This window comes from Ceratotherium simum, chromosome 1 (assembly GCF_057802395.1).
Source record: "Ceratotherium simum simum isolate JZ-2026a chromosome 1, ASM5780239v1, whole genome shotgun sequence".
In the NCBI taxonomy this organism is placed as follows: domain Eukaryota; kingdom Metazoa; phylum Chordata; class Mammalia; order Perissodactyla; family Rhinocerotidae; genus Ceratotherium; species Ceratotherium simum.
Window position 1 is genome coordinate 87,189,169 of NC_141900.1, and position 12,579 is coordinate 87,201,747.

The following is a 12,579-nucleotide window of genomic DNA, read 5'->3' on the forward strand; positions in this document are numbered from 1 at the left end:
AGGGGGAGGAGTCGAGCATGTATGTGCGTGCATACCTGTGTCTGTGTGTGTGTGAGTTTGAGAGTGTGTGGGGGTGTGTCCATTTGGATGGCCGGCTAGATGTTTATCTACAGGTGCTGCCTCAGAAAACAGAAGTGGATATTGAGAAAACAGTGATAGCTGGAGATCTCACAGACAAGCTGAAACACTGCTCAGAGAAGGGGGAGGTTGAAACAACCTCGACCAAAACAAAATGAAACAGAGAAGGAAGTTGCATCAGAAGAGGAAGAATGCCAATGTCATGCTGAAGAGCCACAAATGTCACAAAATAAAAATAAAAAGTGAGACTCTAATTTTACCTAGTCAAATACTATTACAATATTTTCTTCTTTACAGTATTATTAAAATTACTGAAACAATAATATTTAGTGCAGCAAACATGGAGAATACAGAAAAACACAAATAAAAATTGCTATAATTTTTTTTTTTTTGGTGAGGAAGATTGGCCCTGAGCTAACATCCATGCCAATCTTCCTCTGTTGTGTACATGGGACGCTGCCGCAGCATGGCTTGATGAGTGGTGTGTAGGTCCACGCCTAGAATCCGAACCCTCGAACCCTGGGCTGCCTAAGTAGAGCGCATGAACTTGACCACTAGGCCACTGAGCGGGCCCCTGCTGTAATTTTTTTTTTTTTTTTTAAGATTTTATTTATTCAGTTTTTCCCCCCAAAGCCCCAGTAGATAGTTGTATGTCATAGGTTCACATCCTTCTAGTTGCTGTACGTGGGACTCGGCCTCACGTTGGACGGAGAAGCGGTGCCTCGGGGCGCGCCCGGGATCCGAACCCGGGCCGCCAGCATCAGAGCGCGCGCACTTAACCGCTAAGCCACGGAGCCGGCCCCCCTGCTGTAATTTTTTAAAGCTACATACATCATATCTTATTTATTTGGATCAGTGATGGGTAATAACTTTGCCTTGTACCTCCATACACAAGTTTTTTTCTCCAGCACTTAAAAAATATTAAAAAGAAGTTCTGAGATTGACTTACTGAAGAACATTTAAAAGGTCTCCTTATTATTAGCACAAATTGAGAAATTTTAATAAAGATATTCTAGTAAGAGTGAAGTGATTGAAGATGTCAGAGAAAGAAATATAGATCCCAGGAATATTATTAAGTTTTTTCATTTCAGTTCATGTAGAAATATTAGTCCCTTTACCAAAAAGAAGTAAAAGAATAGTTTTCCTTTTAATTAGATTCATGTAACTACACAAATGAAAAATTTATAGGATTGGCTTTAGGTGAGAGGGTTTTATTAAAAGTTAATAAAACACTGGAATAAGCTTGGCATCAGGTCTCGTATGAGTCTTTTGAATCTATTTCCTTATAAATATAGTCATAGGAATTGGTTTTCCATCAGCTTCTTGGAATTACAATGGCTTCAAATGATTAACTGATTTGCCAGTCTCACAAATAGTTAAAAGTATATCGAGTTTTGGGCAGTGAACTAGGGAAGTTTTGTGTGTTTTGGTTAAAGCATAGAACAGTACTTCTCAATTAAATAAATTGTTAGTCCATACGCTAGTTTACCAGGTAACTAATGAATGAGCTCGGGTGGATAGAGTGAAGAGGAATTGGCTAGAGAGAGAAAAGCACCCAGTAATGAAGAAGGGGAGCAAGCAAGTCTGATGCTCACTCTGTTTGCATTCAGTAGGTACTCAGTAAATAATTGCTGAAGGAATGAATGAATGATAAGTATAAAGAAAGTGGCATAAACACCTAATTCAAAACGAAGTTTAAATTTTGCTTCATGACAGGGTAATAATATTTCACCTGTGATACCTGTCTTGGCAATATATAAAGATATAATATTTTCAGAAGTTGTGGGGCCCTTAAAGAAGAAAACATCTAAGTTTTGGGGGAAAATGGAAATCTACGCAAATGTAAGTTTTTATATTTTTTAAAGATTTTTTTTACAAGTCCAAATCCAGTGTTACTTTAGGAACATAAAAATGTATTAGGTATAAATTGGTTTGCTCACAAAACCATTACATATTTTAAATATAATTTATTCAAATAATATAAATTTACTACTTGAAATTTTTTTCTTTTGAAAAATAACTACTAATGAGACTGCAAGCTAACATCAATTATCAGTTGGCTTTTGCCAATTGAGGAGAAATCAGCAAAAAGTCAGAAAGAGAAGAAACCATAAACATCACAGTAAAAACAAACAAAACCAGAAAGTTATATTTTTTTCTAGACTCACTGCCTTCCATAAGGCGTTTGTTTGCAGAAAATAATCTAAGGGTTGGAGGGAAAGGGAGAAAAAAATAAACCAAACCCAAGCAACTTTTTTCAAGCATCTACATTTTTGTTTAATGACTGAATGCCCCCAAATTTGCCAGTTTCTCTGCTTTCTGGGCTCCCACATCTCCAGGGGCTCTCCATTTGGACATAATTCCTTACTCAGAACTTGCTGAGGGTCTTGAGTCCCACTCCAGAGGAGTCTCATAAACTCCCTACGCCAGCTTATGTTCTGCGGAGCGTGTCCTTTCTGACTGTGTTCCCAAGGAACAGGAAAGAGGGAAGAGGAGGTGTGTGTGACCTTAGGGATGCTAAGTTCTGCTTTACATTTTAAATCTATAGATTTTTTCCTTCAATGAGTGGCAGGCCATTCTTAATTCCTGCTCTTCTATACTGAGGAATTGAGCATCATCTCTCCTGGCAATCCAAGGAACTTTGCTCTTTGTCCAAAATACCTCTCTCTTCCAAAGTGATTTCCCCTCCTCTGAGAAATGCTGTCATGTCAGGCTGCACTGCCCTTGAACCAGACAACTTTCTCTGCTTGTCTTTATCTGTCTAAATAAAGCTAACCTACATTTGCTGTCTAATTCATTCGGATGCTTGCTGATGCTATTTAAAGCATTCCTCAGGGCTCCGTGGAAAACAAGATGCACTATCTCCAGTAGGGAACCTTTAGGTTTGTTAGTCATTTAAGGAATTCAAGAATCTAAAGAATCCATTCAGTCTTCAGTAGTTCAGATGTGAAGGACAAAGGAACTTTTCGTGTTTTTTATTCCAGGCAGTCTTCTTTGACTTGTACGTTGCTGGGATCAGTTGATAGCAAAAGAAGTAGCTAGAAAGTTAATCTCTCTCTCTCTCTCTGTGTGTGTGTGACAGTCTCTAGGCTTCATGAAATCCAGCTTTTCTGAAGATTAACTGCTCAACAGAATGTATTTTTCATTCTAGGCTCTGATAATTGGTTAGTCCACTGTGAGTTTACTTTCCCCTCTCAGGGAACAAATGCAAAAGATTAAAAGGAGCTGTCACCTTGTAAACAGGCTTTTGGTGAGTTTTTGGCTTGTCTCCACCTCCCCCTCTTCAGTTTCCATCTGATATTTCATTAGAGAATCTTGGTACTTCCACATTCCAGAAAAAAAAGGAAATCCTAAACAGGGAAAGGAATAAAATATTGGAGTTGTAAATAGGACTGCACTGTGCACTTCTATGTGACTGGGAGTTCAGAGAGGTTTCAAATCTATTGTTTGTTTTTTTCAGATATGGTATTTATGTCGGTCTTTTGGCTTGCTTAGTGAGAGGGAGAGCTGGTACAATGGCATGGTTTTAACCATCAGTGCCCCACTGCTCCCTTAAGCACATGCTTTTATCAGCATCCACTTGTTTAGCCATGATTCTGTGACGTCCATTGCAGTGAGTGAGTCAGAAGCCACAAGCTAACAGGTCTATTCCTTCCCGTCGTCACCTAGGAAACCAATGCATCATCCACAGGAAATGCAGGCCCGGATGGGGAGTGTGCCCAGATCGGGTTATAAAGCTGGCAGTGAGTTTTTCAAAAGAGGTCAAATAATAATGTGTAGAATCTTTGTCTAGGGTGAGAAGTGGATCCAGCCTCTCAGGCATGGATGGAGGACTGTCAGGCAGAAATACCAGGAGAAATTAATCAGCTGAAATCATGTAAGATGTCTGCTTTATAAGAAATTGACCAAAACCAAGGGGTATGAAGATATGGTTTGATTCACCAAGACAGCAAACACATTTATTTGCCCATTGGCTGAGGGTATATATTTTTTGTACGTTTGGACAGTGTGTAAAGTGAGATGAGGAAATTGACAAGACATCAAACCAGGCTTTCTGCTGAGTGAAATGTATCCCACTCTTTTCATGGTCACTCTCCCTTGGGCTAAAAAAGTGATGGCAAGTTCCTTCAAAGAAAGCCACACCCTGATTCCCCTCATGCTCTGACTGGTTTTTTCTGCTTGTGCCTTATTTTCTCCCTCCTTGACCACTGTAGTTCACAGTCCATTGGCCTTAATGTATATATACAATTTACCACACACAATCCACGTCTTGAATATAAGCTTAATACAGCTGAGAAAAATTACCTGTACAATTTCATGTTGTTTGCTGAGCTTAATGTTTCCAGCCAGACTTATACTCTTATACCGATATGGGTGAAAGATTCTATGTAAAAGTACGCTCTCCCAGAACTTCCTGTTTTAGACTCAAAGAATATTAGAACAGCGAAAAAGAAAACAACTCAGAAATCGTCTGGTCCAACCACCTCATTTTTCACATGAGAAATGAGTCCCAGAGAAGTTATTTGTCTAAGGTCATATAACAAATTAGGGTGTATGTTGGTGATGGGGGAGAGGAGAGAGAGGAGGTAGGAAGCTTGACCACAAGCTCAAAATGAGTCAACAAGTGATATGGCCACCTCAAATATTGTTAAAACATTAAGCTGCGTTAATTGATGTATGGAGTCCTGACTAAGGGGGGCAATTGGTACCTGCACAGGCTGGTTAATATTGCCAAGAATATGAAGTTCTGTCCTGAGTGCCCATTCAATGGGGAACAATGACAAACCCAAATGTGCCCAGAGGAGGGTAAAGATGGTGATAAGAGTTTTAGTAACTATAACCTAAGAAGAACAATTTAAAACATTAGACTACTTAGCTTGGAGACCAGAGGATTTATCCTGGAGTGGGTGGGAGGAGGTATTGTCAAATAATTGAAAGGCTGTCTTGAAGAGGGCTCAGACTTATTCTGTGTGACTGCAAAGGGCAGTCACAAATTGGTACAAGTTAAAGGGTGATGGATTTTAGCTACATACAAGTAATTTTCCAATAATTCAAGCTGATTGAAATGTATTAAACTGACTGATGGGTAGTGAATTAATTCTTTATCTCCAGAGGTGTTCAAGTATTCATTCATTCATCCAAATACATTTATCAAGCACCTGGCATATGCCAGTAGTTGGACTGGAGGGACTTTGAGTTTGTTGTCTGTGTTAATTAAGGCAATACTAGCTGCTGTATTAAATCTGTATATCGAACCTAAAACTGTCTCATGGCTCAGACATGATAAGAAATTTATTTCTCACTCATATAACATCCAAAGTGGGTGTTTCTGATTGTAAGTGGCTCTCTTCCAAATGGTAATTCAAGGAACCAGGCCCTTCCATCTTGTAATTCTGCCATCTTCAACAAGTGGCTTATGATATCCTGCTGACAGATAGGGAAAGAACATGGAGGATTGTGTGGGGATATTTTTAAGGGCTGGACCTAGAAGTGGTGTACATAAGCTCTGCTCACATTCTTTCTATCCAGTAGAATTCAGTCACATGGCCACATATTACTGCAAGGGAGCCTTAAAATGCAGTCCTGTGCCCAGGAAAAAGAGGAAACAGGTTTTATGGCTGACTAGCAAATATTTTACCACATTATCCAACTCTGAGCTTCTAGAATTATGGTGACAGTACAGAGAATTGTCAAATTTTCCTGTTTAATGCCAACGTCATCGTGTCTCATGTTTATATTAAATGTCTTCCTGTTGAAGGTCTCCTATTCAAGATATATTGTTAAGTTAAAAAAAAAAAGCAACGGGCCGGCCCGGTGGTGTAGCGGTTAAGTGCGCGTGCTCCACTGCTGGTGGCCCGGGTTCAAATCCCTGGCTTGAACCCACGCACTGCTTGTCAGGCCGTGCTGTGGCGGCGTCCCACATAAAGTGGAGGAAGATGGGCACGGATGTTAGCTCAGGGCTAGTCTTCCTCAGCAAACAGAAGAGGTTGGGCATGGATGTTAGCTCAGGGCTGATCTTCCTCACACACACACAAAAAAAAGCAAGGTAGAGAACAATGTATATAATATGCCACTTTCGTGAATATAAAGAGGAATAATAATGATAATATTTATTTGTATTTGCTTGCATATATATGAAGAAACACTGGAAGGATACACAAGAAACCATATGGGGGGATGGAGACATCACTGGAAGCAAGACTTCTCCATGTATGCGTTTAGATATTGGTTAATTAAGTAATTATAAAACTATATAATTTTAAAAAACATTTCTTTCTATTGGAGAAGAGTTTTTCACTGACTGATTTCTTTTTGTTTTCAAGTAAAAAAAATGCTTGAGAAAAGGACTATTTGGGAAGGTGAGCAGGGTATAACGTATGAGCCTGAGGTAACAATAGTGATGAATGTGGTGCCTTTCCTGTTGTAATGAGGCTGTACTGGATTAATTAGATTTTTCACAAGAAAGTAAGGGAAAAATAATGCAACAGCTTGGTTGTATGTGTAATCATCTAAAAGTCTCAGAGTGTTTTTATATCTGACATCTTTGTTTATTTTCATAACATTCCTAATAACTGTGATACAAAAGGTTTAAATTAATTTCTTGTTTTGAAAGATACTGTCAAGGCCAAGAATAGGAGTTTAATTATCCACAAATTCATGTTAGATTTGTAGGCCAACCCTCTTGATTTCTGGGTAGCATCAACATTGGAAGTATGTGATAAAAATCCTTTATGTTTTATAGCATTTTCACAAATATTTTCTTATTCAGTATTCTCATCAGTCATGTGAATTAATTGGGATGGATATTATCTTTACAGATGAAAAACAATAGTGGCTACTATAAATAAAGTTAAAAGGCTAATGAAAAATTGGGGGAAGGAGGACTCTTCTTAATATATAAAGAACTATTACAATTCAATAATTAAAATGTAAATATTTCAATAGAAAAATTGGCAAAAGACATGCATTAAAAATCACAGGAAGAGATCGCAATAACAATCAAATAAATAAACATTTAAAAATATTTTTTCTCCTCAAAATGAGTAGAGATAAAAGAAAAATAATATCTAGTACTGACAAAGATACATGGAAATAGAAACACTGATATTTTTCTGGAAGGGATATCAGTTGGCAAAATCTTTCTGAAGGAAAATTTGGAACTATATTAAAACTTTAAACATATTCATAACACTATAACCTAGTAACTTTATTATACTAATTTATCCTAATGAAATATTCAGAGAATGTAACAATTTATGCCAAATTATATTAATATCAGCATTCTTATAAGTTCAGAAAAGGTGGATCAAACACCATAGTAAGGAAATGGAATACCAAGCTGCCATTAAAAAACCATGTTAAAGAATTAGCTAAAAGCAAAAGGAAAATCCCACTACCCAATATTAAATTAAAAAGCATGAGTCAAAAAAAATACAGAGAGATGTACACACTCATATATCTCACAAACAGGTGAATTCTGAAAGACTGTTAGTCAGACAAAGCTGGCTAAGAGAAATTTAAGCTTAGAAAGACACATTTGCACCAAAAAGGGGTTTGATGGTTCTTTAAAGCTTTAAAACTAGGTAGCATTCTCATCTCCTTGCTGATATCCATTCTACTGCACTTCTTTTTCCAAAATAGACCAGTTTATATAAATGGAAAATTGATCAAGGCTTGGTGGGCTTTGGCAAGTGTCATAAAGAACTCTTTAGCAGCTTCCATAAGGAATTTAACGTTGTGTAGATCTAACAGATCTTGAATCTATGGACCCATCACTGGTGTTCAGCAAAGGTTTCAGGATGGGAACTTTTACCGCACCTGGCTTTTAAATGCTTGAACTTATTTTTAGCCCTTACCTGAATGAATATTTGGATTGTAGGCATTCAAAGTTGATGCCAGTTCTATAATCGCACACTCCAAATTATTTCCTTTTTGTGGATTACTTTTCCTCATTTCTTGCTGATTGCTGTTCATTGCTTAGACCTAGCCAGCATTTTTTACACGTTTTGAGTCTCTCTTTGTCTTTCAGAATCACCCCTATTGACTCATGATCCATCTCTTCCCCACACACAACACTGGAGATTTTTCTTACCATATTCAATTTGTTAATCTCCTTTATTTTCATCATAATCATAAGCCTCTTCTCGATGGCATATTCAACATTTTCATTGCTTTTGCAATTGTCAGACACACTGGGATTAATAATGTTGCAAAACACCCCCAATTAAAAACAGCAAACCTGCTGGTGACAGAAAACTAGTTAGCCAAGGCTAAAACAACCACATCCAACTGCTGTTGCTGTCTGTTGGGGGCAGGAAACGTTGAAACACTTTTGCTTTTGGAGCAAATTATTTTTCATCTCAATGAAAGTTCACAGGTGGCCAAGCTGCCAAGGAATCCTAGCCTTTTTCACCACCATGGTGCCATTCTAGTGAAGTACATTTGTGACAAAAGTCGTCAAATCACACATAAATATGTAATCAACCAAAATTATTTTCAGACAGCTCAGTTGGTTTGGGTTGTCTTAATGAGACTGAGGTCATGGCTGTGATCTCTCTGTGGGTTATTTAGCACACGGAGAAAAACTGTGTCACTTGAGTAGTCTGTACCTACATCCAGCCATCTCACAAGTGCACGCTCTTGAGGGGGCCTAGACAGAGTATGCGGTGGGACAGTCATATCATTTCAGTACAGCCCATGTAGGACAATGCAGTTATCAACCCTCATAACAATATGTGACCCTGGAATCTTCAAACTCAAAACCTCAACTAGCCATTAATATGCAAGACGACGACTTAGTCATATGTTTAAATTTTTTAAAAAATCTATCTAGGGCCGGCCCCGTGGCTTAGCGCTTAAGTGCGCATGCTCCGCTGCTGGCGGCCCGGGTTCGGATCCCGGGTGCGCACAGACGCACCACTTCTCCAGCCATGCTGAGGCCGCGTCCCACATACAGCAACTAGAAGGATGTGCAGCTATGACATACAACTATCTACTGGGGCTTTGGGGGAAAAATAAATAAATAAAATTATTAAAAAAAAAAAAATCTATCTATAAGCACAAGTTGGATCACAGTGTTCTCCAAATGTAAAATACTAAATAAAGTCAAAAGAGGCTCATTTTTCTAACTGAGATCATTACAAAAATAGAGGATGGTGCCTGATTTACCTCTACTCCGCAGGGCCATGATGACAATTAATTCCTATTGAGTTAATATTCTGAGATTTGCCAAAGAGCAGGGCAATGTCGCTAGAGAATGTCACACATTTACAAGTACAGAAGGCTACAGATTCACAACTCAGTTTCTGGCCTGAAAGGCAATTTTCTCCCTCTGTTTTCAGGATCCGCTCCTCCCTCCAACGCCAGAGCTGCAGGCATTTCTCTAAATAACGCCACGTCCCTGGCCTCCTAGCTCCCATTAGAATGTTTCAGCAGGGCTCCTTTGAGGTCTGCCCCCAACTGCCTCCCCTCTCCCAGGCTTGTCTGAGTCAGCCGTGAGTCACCTCACTCATTAGCGGAACTCAGAATGCTTCTCCATCCTCTGTATCCCTTTTGTCTCCCTTCTTGTAACTGGCTTCCTGGCAGCCTAAGGTTTGTGGCCAATTGAAGCTAGGGGCTGGGTTGCTACTGAGATGGTCTGCTCAGTAAAGAGATTGGCAGACAGCAAGTAGAATTAAAATGATAATGACATTGATGATGATGGTGCACACAGTTTTTTCAGAAGTACTTGAACGGCCAGATTTGGTGCCTCTGCCTGTGTCAGTTCATAGGACAGCACAGGGGTCCTTAATTCTCGGTCCCTTCTTTCTCTTCCGTGTCTCTTCATTCCCTCTTCACCATCACCCCCTTCACACACACGCCCATACAGTACAAGGTGAAAGCGTCTGTGGATTCTACTCTCTGGAAAGGCGGGTAATAGAGCAATGTCCTTACATTGGCGGGCACTCTTTTCTCCAGCCTTTTCAGATTTGTTATTCTCATTTTTACTCATTTGATTTTACATTCCCAGTGTTTTCCTTTTTGTGAAAGGTGGACCAGAAAGGACAAAAGAGAAGGATTTACACCTTGAAGGTGCCTCCTGGTCCTATAACAAAGCCTAGTGAAATGATATTTATAAGAAACCCTAAATTCACTGTAGAAAATATCAATACCAAACACTGTTATTAATTCATTAATCTTACTTACAGCCCTTTGTAAAGCGGTTGATACTTTACTCAGCTGAATAGTGACTAGTTTTCAGTAAGCCCGATGATTTACTTTTGAAAGGGACCGCAGAGATCGTCGTGTCCAGTCTTTCATTCAATCAGCAGACATTTACTGAGCTCCTACAATGAGCAAACCCTGAGCCAGGCCCCCTAGAGCAGTGTTTCTCAAGCTCCACTGTGCATGCACATCACCTGGGAAGCTTGCTAAAATGCTGATTCTGGTTCAAGAGGCCTGGAGTGGGGCTCGAGGTTCTGCATTTCTGTAAGCTCCCTGGAGATGTCCACACTGCTGCCTGCAAACCACACTCTGAGTAGCAAGACTATAGGGGCTCTGCACAGAGCCAGACAAGGCTTCACTACATCCCGAGGAACATCAGAAGGCCCACAGGCTCTGTGATGCTGCCTTATGCATTCCTCCTCTTCAGCTGCTGATGTTTATCCGTGAGGCCCAGACAATGCCGTGAGACCCTATTCTTCCCAGTGCTCTTGGCTTTCTCATGTCTTCACTCACAGTGGAGGGAGTTAAAATTGCAGGATTCAGGTTTGGGATTAGGGCAAGGAAAAAGGCCCATTTATCTTCAGACTCAGCTAGGAGGTTTAGTCTAGGCCATCTTACCAGAGAGCTCTGAACTTGCATTTTAGGCAGAGCCTTTCTTTGACTGCTACAGAGATCTCTTTTTATGATTTGTTAGTTTGTATCCTTTGCCCATTTTTCTGTTGGGGTGTCTGTCTTTTAATTACTGAGTTGTAATAGCTATTTATTAAAATATTAAGTGGAATCTCTTTTCCCTCAGTAAAGTTTATTTTTTAGTCTTTTCATTTTGGAGTTAGGAATCTTATACCCTAGGCTAACGTTAATTTTCTGGCTAATCTGAGCAAGCCCCTTGACCTGTCGTGACATGGTTGCTTTACCCGTAAATGGGGGCAGTAAAGACTACATATTTCAGGAAACTGCTGGGCGTTAAAAAGAAAGTACATGTAGGGTAGCACTGTACTAATACAGACGTGGGTACTTTGTTTTCAGAGCTTCTATTAATCTGATAGCATTATTGAACCTAGTGTGGGACGTAGCTCACTGGTGTTAACAAGTACCAGTTTTTTGTTTTGTTTTATTTTGGTTTTTTTTTAGTTTTGTTTTGGTTAAACAAACATTTGTTGAGCACTTACAAGTACTGTGAGTGCTGTTCCAGGTTTTGGTAGTATTAAAATAAATAAAGTAGAGCTAGAGGCTGCCTATTAAGAACTTTGTATTCATAAAAGTGCTTATGATTTCCATTCTCCTTGTGCCTCCCAACTACCACTTTATAAGTTGTCAACAGATAAGATATGACACTCCTAACATGTCCAACTAAGAAACTGCCTCAGTACTCAGGCAAATCACCTGGTTGTTCCCTGGTTTCTACATTTGCTGTCTCATCTCTACTAGAACCTTATACTTGTTAAAACTATCTATTTATATAGTAGAAGTTATAAAAGTAATAGTATTCCAATTTAAACTAATAGGTTTTTGTTTAGCTTTGAGAAATAGAAAATCCCATCGATGATGATGATGTTTAATGCCTTTTTCTCTCCACTACTGCCTGTGGAAAAAAAGGGGGGAGTTATAATCAACCATTAATAGTGAAATTCAAATGTCTGAAGACAATGTGTTTTGCCTCCAATTGGTATTTGGTTTTTGATGAGTCAAAGGAAAGAATCTCTAATGGCAAAATTTTAACTATCATCAGAGAATACTCTGCCACTCCCACCAGTCCCCCTGTTATTCTTCCAACACACAAAGCTGCCTTATGGGTCCCTACACTGAGCATAGATAAAACAAAAAAAGTCAATATTATTGAATTCCATCCATTTGCCAAGCACTGTGCTAAGTGCTTTCACATACGTTTTCTCATCTAATGGATCTTTTGCTTTCTTACTGCAGGGAAGAAAGTGAGAATGTGCCTTTGCTTTGTTGCCTCCTCTTCCTTGAGTCCTTACTCCTTCCCGTCTATGTAAGCCTTAAACTGGTAGCAAGGGAACTCAGTTTGAGGCAAAATCCATTCTGTTTTCATCTTATCTAGGTCCACAGCAAAAAGTTGGTTGGTTTCTCATTCAGGAAGATGAGAGGTGTGTTGATTTAGGAAAAAGTGAATGGAACAGGGTTGAGGGCTGAATGCTCTTAAACACTATACCCACATGGGCGGGCACTCATCTCTGGTGAGAGGTCTCTCTTTTTCTGGCTTCTTTCCCAGATAATCCATTGAAATCTCTGAGGAAAAGGATCCATATACATTCAACTCCTCCTTTGATTTATTTC

The 12,579-nt window shown here is 39.3% G+C and overlaps 1 protein-coding gene across 2 annotated transcripts in view; it reads left to right on the top strand.

Annotated features, from left to right (window-relative positions):
• MKLN1 (muskelin 1) overlaps window positions 1-12,579 on the top strand; it is a 311,196-nt gene that overhangs the window by 82,126 nt on the left and 216,491 nt on the right. The window lies entirely within an intron of this gene.